At 41.8% G+C, this 16673-nt stretch overlaps 1 non-coding gene across 1 annotated transcript; it reads left to right on the top strand.

The window, feature by feature from the left end:
• Positions 1-10472: 10472 nt before the first annotated feature.
• Positions 10473-10579, top strand: LOC112477358. Its single transcript, XR_003045431.1, has one exon. It is a non-coding gene; the product is annotated as a U6 spliceosomal RNA (small nuclear RNA).
• The last annotated feature ends 6094 nt before the right edge of the window (positions 10580-16673 follow it).

Raw genomic sequence — 16673 nt, 5'->3', positions numbered from 1 at the left:
CAGTTCCTTGACACAAGGGCCTCTCTGTAGAGTCGCTCACGACATTGACGCTAACTTCACCCAGAACGAGCACCCTAAGATGCAGAGCAGAGGGGAAGCTATGAGGCCCTTCATAACCTCGTTATCTGTTATCACTTTTGCCATTTTCTTTGTTAGAGGAGAGTCATTAAGCCCAGCACACACTCACAGGGTATTAGAAGCCACCTTTTGGAGAGATGTATATAAAGAATGGCGGACATATTTTAATGTGAAGCAGGGGTACCCAACCATTGGTGGGGGCCCTGTTAGGAACTGGGCCACACAGCAGGCGGTGATCATCAGGTGAGTGAGTGGAAGCTTTATCTGTATTCGCAGCCACTCCCCAGCGCTAGCATCACCGCCTCAGCTCCGCCTTAGATCATCAGGCATTTGATTCTCATAGGAGCACCGGTTTCTGGTGCCCAAAAGGTTGGGGACCGCTGCTTTAAAACCACCACACCCAGATCATCGGATCCTAAGACTAGTGCTCTTTCACAAGCTATAATACCTTTCCTCCAGGCTTTGTCTAACCCTTGTAAGTATGTCATCGGTGACAAGGTGGCAAGAGGTAAAAATAGGGATGGTTAAACCCAATGAGCCCCATCTTTTAAACCAGAAGCGACTCAATTCAGCCTAGTGATGTGGGATCACTAGCATCCTCTCTGCCTACGAACGAGAGCCTGGGAAGCACACAGGTGCTTTCCCCTTCCTCTTCCTACTGGCTTTGCTTCTTTTAACACTGGTTTTTGGTAATAGATGATACAGATACCAACTTGGCCCTTTATCTACAAAACATGAGGCCCTAGTGAAAACAGCAGAGAAAATTCCAAGCCAAGGGAAACCTGTCTCTGAGAATCCGTTAATTGAATTTTTTTTAGGAAGCCATCTGAACAATTAACACACTATGAGAAAAAAACTCATTTTAAGGAATTAGAATAAACATTCTAATAAATAGCTATTAGTTTATATTTGTAAATACCACTGGCCTATCAGGAAATTTGCTAATAGATTTTTAGTTAAGGGAAACTGCATGTTCAGAGCAGAGCTGGACAGCCTTGAGTTCCACATCCTTCCCCGGCTTTGGCCGTGGGGCCTGCGACTCACTCTGAGAAATGGAGAAATTGGCTTGATCTCTCTTGGCCACAATTGCTGATAGTTTTGTTTTTTGGATCATAGATGAGGTTATTCACCAGGAGCTGGTTCGGCAACATCTCTATGTCCCCACAGGCAAAGAAACCCAAAGACTTGTCACCGTGAGAGCAATAAGAAGGTCCTTACAGAAATTCAGTTGGTGCTGCTGTCAACTGGGTCCTTATCAGGGCGCTGTGTGCACAGGTGTGTGTGAACTTCTCCCCATCGAAAGCCAGTAATAATTTTTTAAGAAAGGATTAATAGCCTACTTTTTTTTTTTTTAAAGGAATTTCTCCTTTTTGAAGTTCCTTCCAATATATTATCTTATTAACCCTCACCAAAGCCTTGTAGAGCACATAGCACAGGTATGATTATTACCTGGATGAAATGATAGAGGCAGATGTGATTTCACGTCAGCCAGCAAGTCAGGGATGGAGTTGGGACTGGGTTCCAGGTCTTACAGCTGTTCCACGTCCCACCCCACCCTTGATCCTCCTTTAATGTAGAGGTGCCTGACTGTTTGGGGTTCATTTTAAGACTCTGAAGAGCCTTTCCAAGGGGGAGGGGGAAGCCATCTGCACGCACACAAGTTTACATACAAATTGAGGGAACTGATCACCCCCTGAAAGTCGGTGGTGAACGCCTCCAAAGGTCTGTTATCCTAAGATAAGAACCTCAGCCATTTACCCTGCAATGAGGGGTTATACCCCCTTCACAGGGGTTAGATTTTATATAAGAACTGGAGATCCAACCTTTTTAGTTCTAAGTAGAATTTCCTTGCCCATCAGTTTCTCTCAAGTCTGCAGCTCGTCAGCAATCGCGGGAAAAGGCACTGCATTGAAAATATCCATCCGCAAGGCATTCATTCTCCCTATTGCATTATCGAAAGGCACCTATGTCAGCTTTTCCCTTAGTATCTATGTGATTAAAGGTTTTGGAATCAGATATTTTAACATATTCACCCTTTTCACCAGTCGAAGGCCCACTTTGGGGCTTTTGCTCAGATTTGGCATTAACTGGCTCTATTTAATGGGCATCTCCGCGCCGTCCTCCCCCACCCCCCGCCCCGCCATGTGTCCTCTTCCTCCGAAATATCAGTGACAGAGTAATATGATAAAGTTCTTACTTGACACATCGAGTAGTCTGTAATATGCTAACATTTCTGTATCATGTTAGTATTGTATTAAGCTAATATGACACTAATTCAAGGTGACAAGAAAAATGACTAATACAATAAGACCTTCGTCTGGTTCTCTAAGACTGCCACACGTGTCTGATTTAATTCACCTGAACCCTCCCATGGACCCGCGGGGCTAAGGTGCAGTGGGGCCAGTGAAAATGGAAGTCCCTAAAAATCCAGTACGACTGGATATTTCCTGCCTGCCTTTCCCACACCGGTCTCCAGTTCCACATCCCAAATCTTGGGAGGCAGAATAATGAGGTATGGTCGACTTGGAGGACTGGTTGGCTGAATGCATTAAGTTTTGGATTAAGACAGCCTTGGATTCAGGTCTAAACTCTGCCAATTACTGACTTTGGGCGAGTTATTTAACTCTTCTGAGTTTCAGGTTTTCCGTAAAAAATAATACAATAAACTCATGGGGCAATTTTGAGGATGAAATGAAGTAATACATACTTAGTAAATCTTTTTTAAAAAATGGTGATGTTGATGACCACAATGGTATCTCGGTGGACCTAAAAACAGAACTAGAAATAGAATTAGAAAATCCTTGCATCTGGAGATTCACTTAATTTTTTTTTTTATTGTGGCAAAAAATGCACAACATAAAATTTACCATTTTAACCACTTCTGAGTGTACAGTTCAGTAGCATTAAGTATATTCACATTGTTGTACATCAGATCTCCAGAACTTTTTCATCTTGCAAAACTGCAACTCTATACCCATTTAACAACAACTCCCATTCCCCACCCTGTCGATCACTATTTGACTTTCTGTTTCTGTGAATTTGACTGCTCTGAATAGTTCACATAGGTGAAATCATATAGTATTTGTCTTTTTGTGACTGGCCGATTTCATTTAGGATTAATGTCCTCAAGTTTCATCCACGTTATAGCATGTGTCAGAATTCCTTCCTTTTTAAGGCTGAATAAGATTCTATTAAATGTATATACCATATTTTGTTTATTCATCTGTTGATGGATATTTGGGTTGCTTTCACCTTGCTAACATTTCTTTTCTTTTCTTTTCTTTTTTGATAGTAGCCATTTCGATTGGTGTGAGGTGATAGCTCAACGTGGTTTTGATTTGCATTTCCCTAATAATTGGTAAAGCTGAGCATCTTTTCAGATGTTCATTATGGCCATTTGTATAAGTTCTTTGGAGAAAAGTTCTTTACCCATCTTTTAAATATTGTTATTTACTTTTTTTATCGTTGGGTTGTAGGAGTTCATGTACATATATTCTGAATATTAACTCCTAATCAGATCTATGATTTGCAGATATTTCATCCCATTCTGTAGGTTGCCTTTTCACTCTGTGGATTTCGTTCTTTGATGCCAGAAATTTAAAATTTTGTTGTAGTTCAATTTGTCTATTTTTATTTTTGCCTGTGATTTTGATGTTATATCTAGGAAATCCTTGCCAAGTCCAATGTCATAAAGCTTTCCTACTATGTTTTCTTCTAAGAATTTCATAGCTTTAGCGCTTATGAAAATGGAACTTTGATCCATTTTGAGATTTTTTTTGTAAATGGTATGAGATAAAAAAATTCTTTAATCTGCGGATATCCAGTTTTCGATCTATTGAAAAGCCTGTCCTTTCCCCGAGTTAATGATCTTAGCACCTTTTTGCAAGTCATTTGACCATATATGTGAGAATTTATTTCTATTATTTTTCATTAGTTTATATGTCTGTATGTCAATTTCACACTGTTTTGGTTCCTGTAGCTTTGTAATAAGTTTTGAAATCAGGAAGTGTGAGACCTCCAAGTTTATTCTTCTTCAAGATTGTTTGGCTATTCAGGGTTTCTTGAGATTCAATATGAATTTTAGCATGGATTTTTTTTTTAAATTTCTGTAGATCGTGTTGGGTGACTGACATTTTAAGTTTTCTGGTTTGTGAACACCTGGTATCTTTCCATTTATTTGTGTCTTCTTTATTTCTTTCAGCCTCATTGTGTTGTTTTCAGCATCTGAGTCTTTTTCCTCCTTGGTTAAGTTTATCCCTAAGTATTTTCTTCTTTTTGATGCTATCGTCAATGGAACTGTTTTCTAAATTTCCTTTTAAGATTGTTCAAGGAGACTTTTTGTTATTTACTTCCTTGAACATTGCTTAGTTTTTCGAAATCATATGAGCATGTGGCAAAACATTCAGACAGCATAAGAACGTATACAATGAAAAATAAGTCTCCCTTTATCCCTGACCTCCAGGTTCAAGCTTCCCTCCCCAGAATCCATCATCCTTGCCGGTTGCTTGTGACACCTCCAGAGATATGCTGCATTGATGTGGTCATTTTATAAACAGCTGGGGATGTATAATACACCCCGCACTGGACCTTGCTTTTCTTCTTTTAAACTCTTTGTATCTTGGAGATAGTTCTATGTCAGCACACCAGGAAATATCCCATTTTTTGTAAAGGCAACCTACACTCTAGTTTCATATATTATCTTAAAACAAACAAACAAACCACATCTATAGTGAGAGACATTTAAATTCTTTCCAGTTTTTGCTATTAGAAAGAATGTTTCAATGGATATCTTTGTATATGTATTCTGGAGGTATAAATATACCTCTAGGATAAATTCTTGAATGTGTTTCTAGAACGGCAATTGTTGGGTCAAGCTTATGCACATGGAAATTTTGGGAAGATTGTATGGAGTTTGTACCAATTTATCGGCCTTATGGTAGTATACGAGGATGGAGGTTTACCCCACATCCCTGGCAGCATTTTGATTTTTGCCAATCTGATTGATTACAATAATGGCATATTTTTAATGGGTTAATTTACATTTCTACAATTATGAGTCACGTTCAGTATATTTTTAAAAGGCATTTTTTTTTTTTACTCTGTGATTCACATTGCATGTTTTATTCCCATTTATTTATTGGATTGTTGAACTTTTCTCATTAATTTGTAGGAAACGTCTTATATCAGACAAAATGAGCCCTTTGTCATATGTGTCACAAAAACTTTTTTCCAGTTTTTGTTTGTTTGATTTGTTTATGGTGACCATTTTACTGTGTAGACATTTTATGTCTGTATGGAATTAAATTTTAAATTTAAAAAGTTTAAAATTTTTCTTCGTGGCTTTTGGGTTTCATATACTTAGAGTGGCCTTTTGGATTCCACAATTAAAAAAAAAATTATCCTGTGTTTTCTCCTAGTGTTTTTACTTTATTTTTCATGTTTAAATGTTTGATCTATTTGACATTTATTTTGGGTTAAGAAGTGATTTGGGGAGTTGCTCTTTCCCCCCAGATGGCTAACTCATTGTCATAATACTCTTTATTGAAAAGAAGGTATTTTTTCTCACTGATTGAAATGCTGTTACATAATACATTTTCAAAGGTATTTAAATCTATTTCTAGACTCGCTATTCTTTTCTGTCTGTTTTATGCACCTGGACCAAATTATTTTAATTAATACAGCTTTATAGTTCCCTAGAATGAGCTTTATTCATTCAAGAAATATTCTATTGATATATTATTAAGATTATATAAAATTTATAGGTCGATTTAGGGTGAAGTGACATCTTTACAATACTCAACCCTCCTTTCAAGAACAGAGTTGTCTTTCCGTTTATCTGAGTGTTTCATTCACATCCCTCGATCGTGCCTTAAAGTTATTTATTTATTTTTTTTGTAGATTCTGGAGCTTTTAAAGTTTATTCCTAGGTATTTTATCTTTTTAAACTCTTCTTTATAAATGAAATTTTTTTCTTTCATTATGTATTCTAATTGGGATATTTGTATACAGAAAGCTATTGTCTGTATATAAAATTTAAATACTTTACTAAATTCTCTTTTTCTAGTACCTATTAGATTGGAAAAAAGCAAAATGCTGCCAGAAATATGGGGTAAATCTCCATCCTCATAAACTATCATTAGGTAGGTAAATCGGTACAAACTCCATATAGTCTCCCCACAATTTCCATGTACATAAGTTTGACCCCAAAATTGCCATTCTAGAAACATATTCAAGAATTTATCCTCTTGGATTTCCTAGGTATAATCACATAATGTACAAATAATCATTATTTTGCCTTCCTCTTTCCAATTTTACCCACCCCATTTTTTGTGGTAGTGATGGTAGATATTTTATTTTAATCCAGACTTTAATGGGAATGATTTGATAATTCACTATTATACATGATGATGACTTTTTCTTTATATGCTTTAAAAATCATATGAAAGATGCATCTATTTTCTTATATTTTAATAGTTTATTTTTTTCAACCGAGACTGAATGATGTTTTTATCCAATACATTTACCAGCATCTTTGAAGATGATTAGTATATTGTTTTTCTTTGTAGGTACGTAAGTCTAGTGAGTCCCTAATGTTGAACTATCTTTGCATTTTAAATCTTGGCGTATTATTCTTTTAGTAAGCTGCAGATCCTAAGTGCTGATATTTTATTCAGAATTTTTGCATTACTATTCATATCAGAGATTTACTCTCTCTCTCTCTCTTTTTTTAATTGTGCTATCTTTGTCAGATTTTGGTACAAAGTTTTGTTTTGATGGCTTTGTAGAAAGAAGTTGGAAATAATCTTTTAAGACCGAGCAATTGAAGCAGCACTAGAGTTATCCATTCTTCGAAGGTTCGGTAACTTTCCTTTGTGTAACTTTCCTCTGGGTCTTTTACGTGTTGGGTCTCTAGCTCTTTGACTCCCTCCTAAATTTCTTCTAAAATTAGTGTATTTTTAAAAAATGTAGCAGTATATGGTTCCACATGTGATGCAAATGCATTACGATAAATGAATGTCTATAGAAAAATTAATGTATTTAGACTCTTCTTCCTGTGTCAGCTGTGATTATATTTCTCTAGGAAATTATCTATTTCATCCCAATCGTCACCTCCACAAGAAATTAAAGTCTTCATGATGATTCTTTGAATGATCCCTTTTATTATTTCCCTGATATTTTGCATCTACAGTATTCTGTTTCCTTCTTTCTTTATTAGATTATCTAATGGTATATGTATTTTATTATCTTCAGACTCTCATTTTGAATTCATGGGGCTGTTTCCACTTTTGCAGCCAATGGAAACCTTATGAATGAGAATCCGTCTTCCCCTCCTGGAAAAGGCTGGCGTGAGTGCAGGAGACATGGGGGTGGCTCTGGAGAGAGTGGTCAGAATGCATAAGAAAGTCTGAGAGAACCCAGGACAGATGGACAGACTTTCTGATGCCACAGTCTGAGGCCCGACCTAACAGATGACAATTAGCAGCCACCAGCTGTAAAGTGACTATAAATACTGCTTTGAATACAATAAGTCTTTTTTTTTTTTTAAACGCATTAGCAAAACATTTTAAAATCCAGCAGTGGATGTTTGTTGGCAGCCCAGAGGCTGTGTGCCACCAGGGAGGGGCTGGTTATTTGCCACGGATGGAAAAGGGCTTGCTTGGTGTCCTCTCTCCAGCTAGAGCAAGAAGGGAAGCGGATCCATTCAGAGTTGCTAGTTTCCTGCTGCTTGATCTTGAACAAGTTCCCTTCCTCTCCTTGGTCATCATTTTCCCCATCAGTAACTGGCCTCCCTGCTTCCATTCTTGGCTCCCTTCCAACTTCCACCCTGCGGCCATTCTCCTACATCGTCCATAGGAGTGGTCTTCAAAAAAATGTGTATTTCTTCGAATTCATCCCCTGCATCAAAATCCTCCTCTGTCGACCCACAGCAATGGGAGTAAAACCCTAACCCCTTAAGGTGTATAAGACCATCCAGTAGGGTTCGACGCCACGGGGCGCCCACCCACTTCTCCAGCTTTTGGATAAATCAGGATAACTCACATCACACATCCTAAAAGCTAAAAATTGCCACCAACAAGACTTTTCCTGTTATTGTCCCTTAGATAAAGACTGTCTTTGCTTATAGATCTAAAATGTTTTTGGGGGCAAGTGCCGCGCTCTCTTTCATATATACATCTTCCGGAGTTAGAGTATATTAAAATGGCTGCAATCGTATTTCTGTCCAACATCCCAAGAGAAAAGGGAAAGTATTATTAGTCTAAGGATTTTGTCATATAGTCCTTTCTATAATAAGGACAGTGGTTATTAAGACACTTATAGTTGTCGTGGATGCTACCATTGTCTTCTCATCCCTTTACTTCAGTTCACACCTGCCTGACTTCCAGCACTTACCTATCTTTACCTGAAAACTTTCTCTGACTTGAGATGTTCATTGGCCCCTGAAGCCCATGTGGCACACTGAAGTACCAGGGACATAATGTCCCTCGGACCCCCCTTCCGCTGGGGAGCAGCCCTCTACCAATGGCTGATGGGAACTGGTGGATACGTACCCTGGCCTCCCCCGCATTCGGGTGGGATAACGCTGAGGTGTGTCCTCCTCTCCTTACAGAGTCCCCGGAAGGACTGAGCTCCACGTCCCCACAGTTGTGACTGGCTCAGAATACATCCTCTTTGGCTGCCCTAGTTCTCTGTCTCAATTCCCACTCCCTACCTGTGTTTCCTGGGATCATCCCACAAATAAACAACTTGAACTTGAATCCTTGTCACAGGGTTTGTTTCTAGGGGAACCCAAATGCGATAGCATTATAATGATTGCCCATTACCAAAAAGGCATTATACTGTACGTGCTGTGTGTCGTGTGATTTGCTAACAGATAGATGCACACCTCCAGGGGTCTTCACGTGTATCCTGACTGAGAAACTCCGCATTCAGAGATCACTCAGAAGGCCTCTGATGATACCGTTGTCATGTAGCTTTAGGTGTTTTGCGCTTTTTGTCCCCTGGGAGCCATCAGAGGGCAGGAAAGCTGGTTCTCTGCTCTCTCCCTTTATAAAATCTGCTGTCGACCTGGGGTGTCAGGAGCCTATGGAACTGATACAACAGAATTGCATGGTGGGACAGTCAAGAGAGGATTCATCACCCAGCAGGACTTTTCCGTACAAACCCAGGCCAAGACTCTAAAAACTCGACATTCGAAAGTGTCCCTCTCATTCGGGGGTGTGGCCTTCTTCTCCCCCAAATTTACTCAGTGCCATATTCTCCTTCTTGTGCAGGTGTCATGTCACCTGGTATGCCAGGGGTTAATTGACCCACTGCCTGAGGACTCAATGGGTTATTCCATATTTATTTCAATTACATAAGTATACTGGGCCAGTGTATTTATTTTAAATCACATTATCTACAGCTTCCCAAGCATGTGTCAACAAAAAGAACGGTTTCAATTTAGTAGACTTTGAAATGGTGTGCAGTTTATCCTCACTTCAATTATACTCTCTACAGTAAGTCACGGGCAGCTCAGGATTATTCAGGGCCAGGTAATGCTATCTGAAGGCATTGATTTTTCCTTCTCTTCAAGAACAGTTCACTGAAGGATGCACTGGAGTCTCCTTTAAGGACACACACAAATACATTTCTCAGTGGCACCTTCTGAGGAATCTATCTTAGGGACTCTGGATCAGGCTGCTGGAGAAGTCTCTAACCTTTAAAGAAAGCTGGTTGCAAAGGAGTGACCATAGCAGGAACCACGTTTCCCAGCTTGAAGTGATGGGGGAACAAACGAAGAGGCGAGCGCCCAGATTCCCGCACTCTATCTGCTTATAAATTGACAAGTATTTGTCGGCCACCTATTATCTACCAAGTCCTGTGCTGGCATTTGGGGATACAGTGTGAGGAAGAAAGACCAGAGCCAGCTTCATGAGCATGTGACCTGTGCCGTTCCCAAGGCCACAGGCTTAGGAGGATCCTATGCTTGGTTTAATGTTCTGTCGCTGTCTTGAAATTCTTTATAATTTTCAAACAAGAGTCCCCACATTTTCAGTTTGCACTGGGCCTGTGAAATCCATAGCCAGACCTAATAAATACAGTCATTTCTGCTCTCAGGGAGCTTAGAGTTTAGTGGGGGTGACAGACATGACCTAATGACATAAGCTGCTCATTCTGGTTGTGATGAGGGCTACTGAGGGACAGGTATGGGATGCTTAGAAGCTGTGTAACGGAGGGCCCTAGTAGTCTGGAGTCAAAGAAAGCACCTGAAAGAAGAGCCATTGAAGTAGACATCTGAAAGATAGATTATGCGGACATGTGAGCTCTCTAGGGGGATCACTCTGGGTGGAGGGAACAGCAAGGGCAGAGGCCCCCAGGCGGGAAGGAGCTTGACCTGTTAGAATTGACAGCGAGTGCTCGCTTCGGTAGCACGCATGCCACAGTTCGAATGATACAGAAGAGGTTAGCATGGCCCCTGTGCCAAGATGACACGCAAATTCATGAAACGCTCCATATTAACCAAACAAACAAAAGAATCAATGGGGGAGAAGCATAGCGAGCACGAGAGTGAATGAGGTAGGATTCTCTCTCTGGCAAAGGCACCAAGATCTGGATGGACTATGATCAGATTTATCAGTTCGCCAGTTGGTAACTTGAGGTGACTCACAGAGTCCTTTCTGTTCGTGTCCCGTGACTGCCATCTGGTCCGAGAATTAACGCGGCCTCTTAGTGCTGTGATTCTTTGGAATAGGGTAGGTATCTCACAAACATGTCAGTCTCTCGAAACATTATTCATTCTAAGGTACTTAAATTTAAATGATATATAAATAATATTATTGAGCATTTATTTAACAATCTAGAATGAAGACATCAGCCACAAAGTCACCCAAAGCCTTGGCAATGTTTAGTCTGAATAACGTGGGTGAATTCGTCATGCCCCTCCATGGGAAATAAATCATTTTATTCTTCTTTGTTCTTTATCTACCTCTTTGACACTTAAAAGCAGGAGTTCCCTAGACTTTGACCTTGCGGAATCTGGATATCCCTCTGAAGGCTCATTCGGGTTGTGGTAGAGTAGGACAAGCTTTCAAGTTTCCTCTCTCATAGCTGTAGAGCAGTGGTCCCCAACCTTTGTGGCACCAGGGACTGTGCTCCTATGGGAATCTAATGCCTGATGATCTGAGGTGGAGCTGAGGCGGTGATGCTGGCGCTGGGGAGCGGCTGCAAACACAGAGGAGGCTTAGCTCACTGGCCCATGGCTCACCTCCTGCTGTGCAACGGGTACCAGTCCATGGCCCCTGGGCTGGGGATCCCTGCTGTGGAGAACTGTTCTATTAATGTCTCTTTACAGGTGAGTGGGGGACTCCATGCTGTTTGCAATGGGACAAAATTAAATCTTAGAACATTGACTTGGCTGAAACACTTGTAGTCTGAGGTCTTGAGGAATGGTGAAGCTGAGCCTGCTGGGGGAACAGAGAACCTCCAGCGATGAGTATTTAAATAGTCCCTTAAATCACATTTTAAAGGACAGTCCATATGTTTACTGAATTGATTTCTCTGGACAAACAGAAGAAAAATGTAAAATAAAAGACTGGGAAACAAATGACCATCATCCGGTGGCGTTTTTATGATGGTGTCCTGTTGACGCCTCGCTTTATGTCCTGGTTAAAAATTTCAAGCAGACTTGACAGAGAATCATGAGCGTAGAAGATAACTTTGGGCTCAGTGACAGTAGCAGGATTTAAAAAAAATGTTTTATCTCTTTTAGTCTATTAAAACGAGTTACATTTATGGATTTTGTAATATTAAACCATTCTTGTACTTCTGAGATTAATCCAGTTTGGGGTTGTGGTTGTGTGGATTTTTTTTTCTTTTTACCATTTTAACCACATTTAAGTGTTAAAATGTGAGCTCAGCTGGGTCGAAAGCACTCAGTGATCAGTGGCTGTTGCCACACAGTGTCCACTTGGTGATGAGAACCACCAAGTGGACACTGTGTGGGGAAAACTCATGCCTTTCGGTGGTCCCTTGCAAAGTACGGTCTGCTGGGACAAGTGCTTCTTGCTAATAAAAAGATGGAGATGCCTAGAATGTCGGAGGTGGAGGGCAGCTTGGTGGCACCTCGAGTGTCTGATCACTGATGTCACCTGGGGAACGTTCTGATGCAGCTTCCTGGGCTCCACTCCAGACCTTTGACTCTGAATCTCCAGGGACATTTTTAAAAATTGGAGATGGTTTTGAGGAGCCGTCATGCTGGGCACCTCCTCCTTGCCCACTCATATTTTAATACTTTAGGTGGTTGGTAAACACCTCCCTACCCATCTGTCGATTTAAAGCTTTTGTATAAACTGGACTTTTGCTTTATTTTAGTTTAAGAACTGTGAGGCTGAGGAAAGAATCATCAATTTTTCAGAAACCCAGAGTTTTTGGGAAAGGAAACTTTCCTCTTAAAAAGTAATTATGGCAATGTCATAAAAAGGTGAAAGATTTTCGAGGCGAGTCAGACATAAAAATCACATTTTGCAAATTGTACTCGGAAAGAATTATTTTAATTGAAGTAGTTATTCCCAAGCCTAAATCCCAAATGTTCCCGTAACCTCAGAATGTTCTCTTCATCCTTGTCAACTGCTTTCTCCTCTGGTATGGCCTAAATATGCCACTTAAGTAAGAACTACTTAACGGGAGCTACTTGGGGACGACGCATATGAACGCTGAGAGGTGAACCCGTGCAGAGAACCTGGTAATAATCATGGCAGACCAGCAGGCAGATCGTTCTGGGCCCACGAAATCTTTTGCATTTCCTTCTTTGTCTGAGTGAAAGGCTGTCTTTCCAAAGAAGAAAATCTCTCTCCGGCATCCTTGAAGGCAGTCCTGTGCATTGGCTTTATTCATTCACTCCACAAATATTTATGAACATGCCTGCCATATGCCAGGCACTCTGGAACTAGGGATGAATTGGTGAATCACACTGACACAGTCCCTACAAAGTCTGAGCTTAAAATTGCAAGGAAAGATAGACTTTGTAGGGGTAATCGCAGGCGTGAATCACGTAACGGAAAGAGGGGCAGAGGACACTCCGATAGCACGACCCGACACTGTGAGTTAGAAGCGAGGGCGGAAAAGGTCGTTTTGAGTGATGAGTCAGTGGCATTTGTCCCCTAGTGTCGTCAAGTTGGAATATATGAAGAACTAATATGGGCGACGTCCGCGATACTTACACGACTAGGTGACGAGTGTCATCGGTCTGATGACAAATAACTGATTGGTCCATTTTGACATGCATGAACTAGAACCATTGTGTGAGTACAGGTGGTGTGACTTTTTCCACATGTAAAAATAAATTTTAATCCCGGGAAGCAACGATGGGAAACTCAGTGAGGGGGTTATGGCAACGGGCAGCAGGGCCCTGAGCCCAGAAGAGGGACCATGAGCGTGAAGAACACGTGGTGGTGTAACGTTTTTAGAGTGTTCACCAGACGTGTGTGTTTTTTTTTTTTTACATTTCTCTCCAGCACTTGGTACTTCTCCATTCCATCAGCCAGAGTCTCCATCTTCACCATCTTAGCAAAAATTCAGAGAAAAGAGTCTCTTCTTGGTTTTGAGTTTCAAAAGCCTAGGCCTTAGAGGAACAGGAAGGGTTCGAATTGTGTGAGAGGAAAACTCCTGGCCCCTGAAGCCAGCGAAGCCTTCCCAGGTGTGGGGGCCGTACCTGCTTGCTTGGAGACCCATTTCCCACCCTCCTGCCGCTCTGCTTTGCACGTCAGACTTGACCGTGGCAGCCGTTCCCAGACTCTGTGGCCCGTCCGGCCTCTCTGGGGGATTCTCGAAGGCAGGGCGCAGGCGTTGTGTCCTCGGAGGGGGAGAGGGAGGAGACGTCAGGGCAGTTCTCCCTATTTTCTCTGCTTCCGGTGGCCGCCGAAGGTTCCAGCTCCCTCTCTGGTTCCAGCCTGGAGGGAACCTCTGGGCTCTGGGAACGCTGCCTCCTCCCTTTGTCCCTTTGTCCCTGCAGCTCTCCAGGTCACCTCATTGCTTCCCGAGGGCCCTGTCAACTTTCCTAACACCTTCGTGACTGGTTCTCCACATGAGAGGCTCTCGAAGCGGCTTCAGGTCTGTTTTCTTGCCCGGATGCTGACTGATGCTCTGAGGTGTCAGGAGGGGCCCGAAGGACCCGTCCAAACCAGGCAGGGTTGTCTCTTTAAGACACTGCTGGCCTCTGTTTGAGCACCGTGGGCCGCAGCGGGAGTCAGCATCCTGAGGTCGTTGTTCTTACCCTTGGCAGCCGAAAAGACGCCTCTTGGCTAGTAGCCACAGTGACCTCTTTCGTGCCCCCAAACTTGGCTCTGTGTCGTGATGGGAACCAACATTTTACCTCCCCCAAATGTGCCATTTGGAATATTGATTTTCATCTGGTTATTAAGAAATGAAAGACTCAGAATCTTTGGCCCTCCCCTTTCCTCTGGGTGGGTAGGTGATTCGGGTGGCAAGGCCCGCCGGGAAGGCAATCTTAGCATAATCACCTGGAGGGTTTTCACTTTAGCCTGGTGTGAATTGAGTATGGCGGCTGGAAGGACTCATGCAGGAACCTGCTCTGCTGGATTCTCTCCTTCGTCCCATTGTTTCTGGGTAGCCGAGCAGGAATTTGTCTGCCTCATGCTTCTGCTCTGTCTTTCCTACCTGTGAAATGCCCACTTCCCCATCGAAATCCCAGACCCCTGCCCCCTCCCATCTCCTTTGTCCAAAATGGCATATGAACCTCAACTGCCCAACACCAGTTTTGGGTTTTTAATGTCCTCATGGACTCCCCAAATATACGTTCATATAATAAACTTTGAACATTTTCTCCTGTCAATCAGTCTCTGTTAATTTGATTATTAGCTCCGCTAGAACTTAGAACACGGGGAGAAAGTTATTTTTATTTATCCCCACACTGACAATTCCCATTCAAGCCTTCCAGGACATTCCTAAGTCCTCAAGACCGAGGGTGGGTGCTAAAAAAATAATTTTTTCCTCCCACCTTCGAAATTCTTCTAGCTGAGCTAATCATCATATTACCAGAGCTCAAGTAACAGGAGAAAATGTACAAAGTTTATTACAGATGTGCATGCCGGGGGCGTCATAAGATATGAGACCCCAAACCCCTTGGCTAGTTGAGGTTTATGTGCCATTATGGACAGAGGGGAAAGGGGGCAGGGCTCCGAAGTTTCGAAGAACATTTACAGGTGGCTGAGGAAGGGCAGAACACATGAGGCAGGTGAATTCCTGCTAAGCAACCCAGAAACAATGGCGGGGGCAGCGAGAGGCGGGTCCAGCTGACAGGCCCTTGCTCAGAGCCTTCATATTCACTAAGGTGAAGGTGAGAGTCTCTTCTTGGAGTAGGCCGTTTTGTCTGAATCTTTGGGGCAGGAAAGGGAGAGGGTCAAAGGTTCTTTCTGAGTCTTTTGTTTCTTAATAACCAGCTTAAAGTCGGTATCCCAAAAGGTACGCTTTTCAGATGGTAAACCTTTGGTCGCCTTCAGCATCCTAGCCTCTGATAGGTTTCATAGCCCAGATCCTGCTAAGTCAGATCATTTGCACCTCGTTTTTCCTTCTGTTCAAGGGCTGAGAATGTTAGAACTGTAAATGACCTGAGAGACCATCTAATCCAATTTTTTCGTTTCATAGATAAGGATGCGGAGAACCAGGGAAGGGTTTTTGGCTGCCTGGGGACTCATCACTCATCTTGCATCTACTACATCCTGGTGACTGTTAGCACCTTTTATGGAGAATCTCCACTCATACCTTTCACACCCTGTACGATCACATATATTCTAAATTTTAAATTATTTTATGTTTGGGAGTAGAAAGCAGCTACTGAACAGAAGTCTGCCTGTGCCTATATCTTTAGCTATTCATGCATATTTGGTAGTATAAAAATGTCAAAAATCTATTTTTGGGATTCTGCAGAAGAGAACTCTTTCCGCAATGACACTTGAACTGTTAAATTTCATATCGAATCTCATTTTGGGGGCTATAACCTTCTAGAAACCTGGCACAAGGCTAAGGGAGGTTCAGGTTGAAAATTTCCAGAGGCTTTGTCTCAGATCGGTGAAGTACTTCTGTCACTCTCTGTCATTATCGAAACCAGACCAGCTTCTGAATCTCGGTCCAGCATCATTATTTATAAGAATTACGTACCACGGTTGAGAGAATAATTGTTGACCAGAATCCTTGTTATCAAAACAAATTTAGATGGGAACGTATCTGCACTCTTGACTTTGTTAGGCTGCTAGATCTTTTTATTATTTTTTTAAAGAAAGATGATGACTCCTAATTATTTTTGCTTTTTTCCCCCTCCAATTTTCTAAAAGAACGAATAAATTTCAAGAACTCAGTGTTGAAGTTGTCAACTGTTTTGTGTTTACAATCTTGAGTAATATGTCTGAAGAGTTGAGAGACACACATATTTGGCAATACTGCCTTCTCCCCTGGGAATGAATTCTTCATCTTTCAGAAGGTGACCTATCCGGGCCTAGGTAGATCATCTGTGAGATAATTTGGCAGGTAAGTGCGAAACCAAGATCCTCTCTATTCCATTCCTTGTGAAATTCCAAGCAGCATTCCCAAGGACTCAGGCA

The sequence above is a fragment of the Pteropus alecto genome, unplaced genomic scaffold (assembly GCF_000325575.1).
Source record: "Pteropus alecto unplaced genomic scaffold, ASM32557v1 scaffold123, whole genome shotgun sequence".
Taxonomy (NCBI): Eukaryota; Metazoa; Chordata; class Mammalia; order Chiroptera; family Pteropodidae; genus Pteropus; species Pteropus alecto.
Note: the sequence above shows the minus strand (reverse complement) of the source record. Positions and strands in the feature narration are given on the sequence as shown.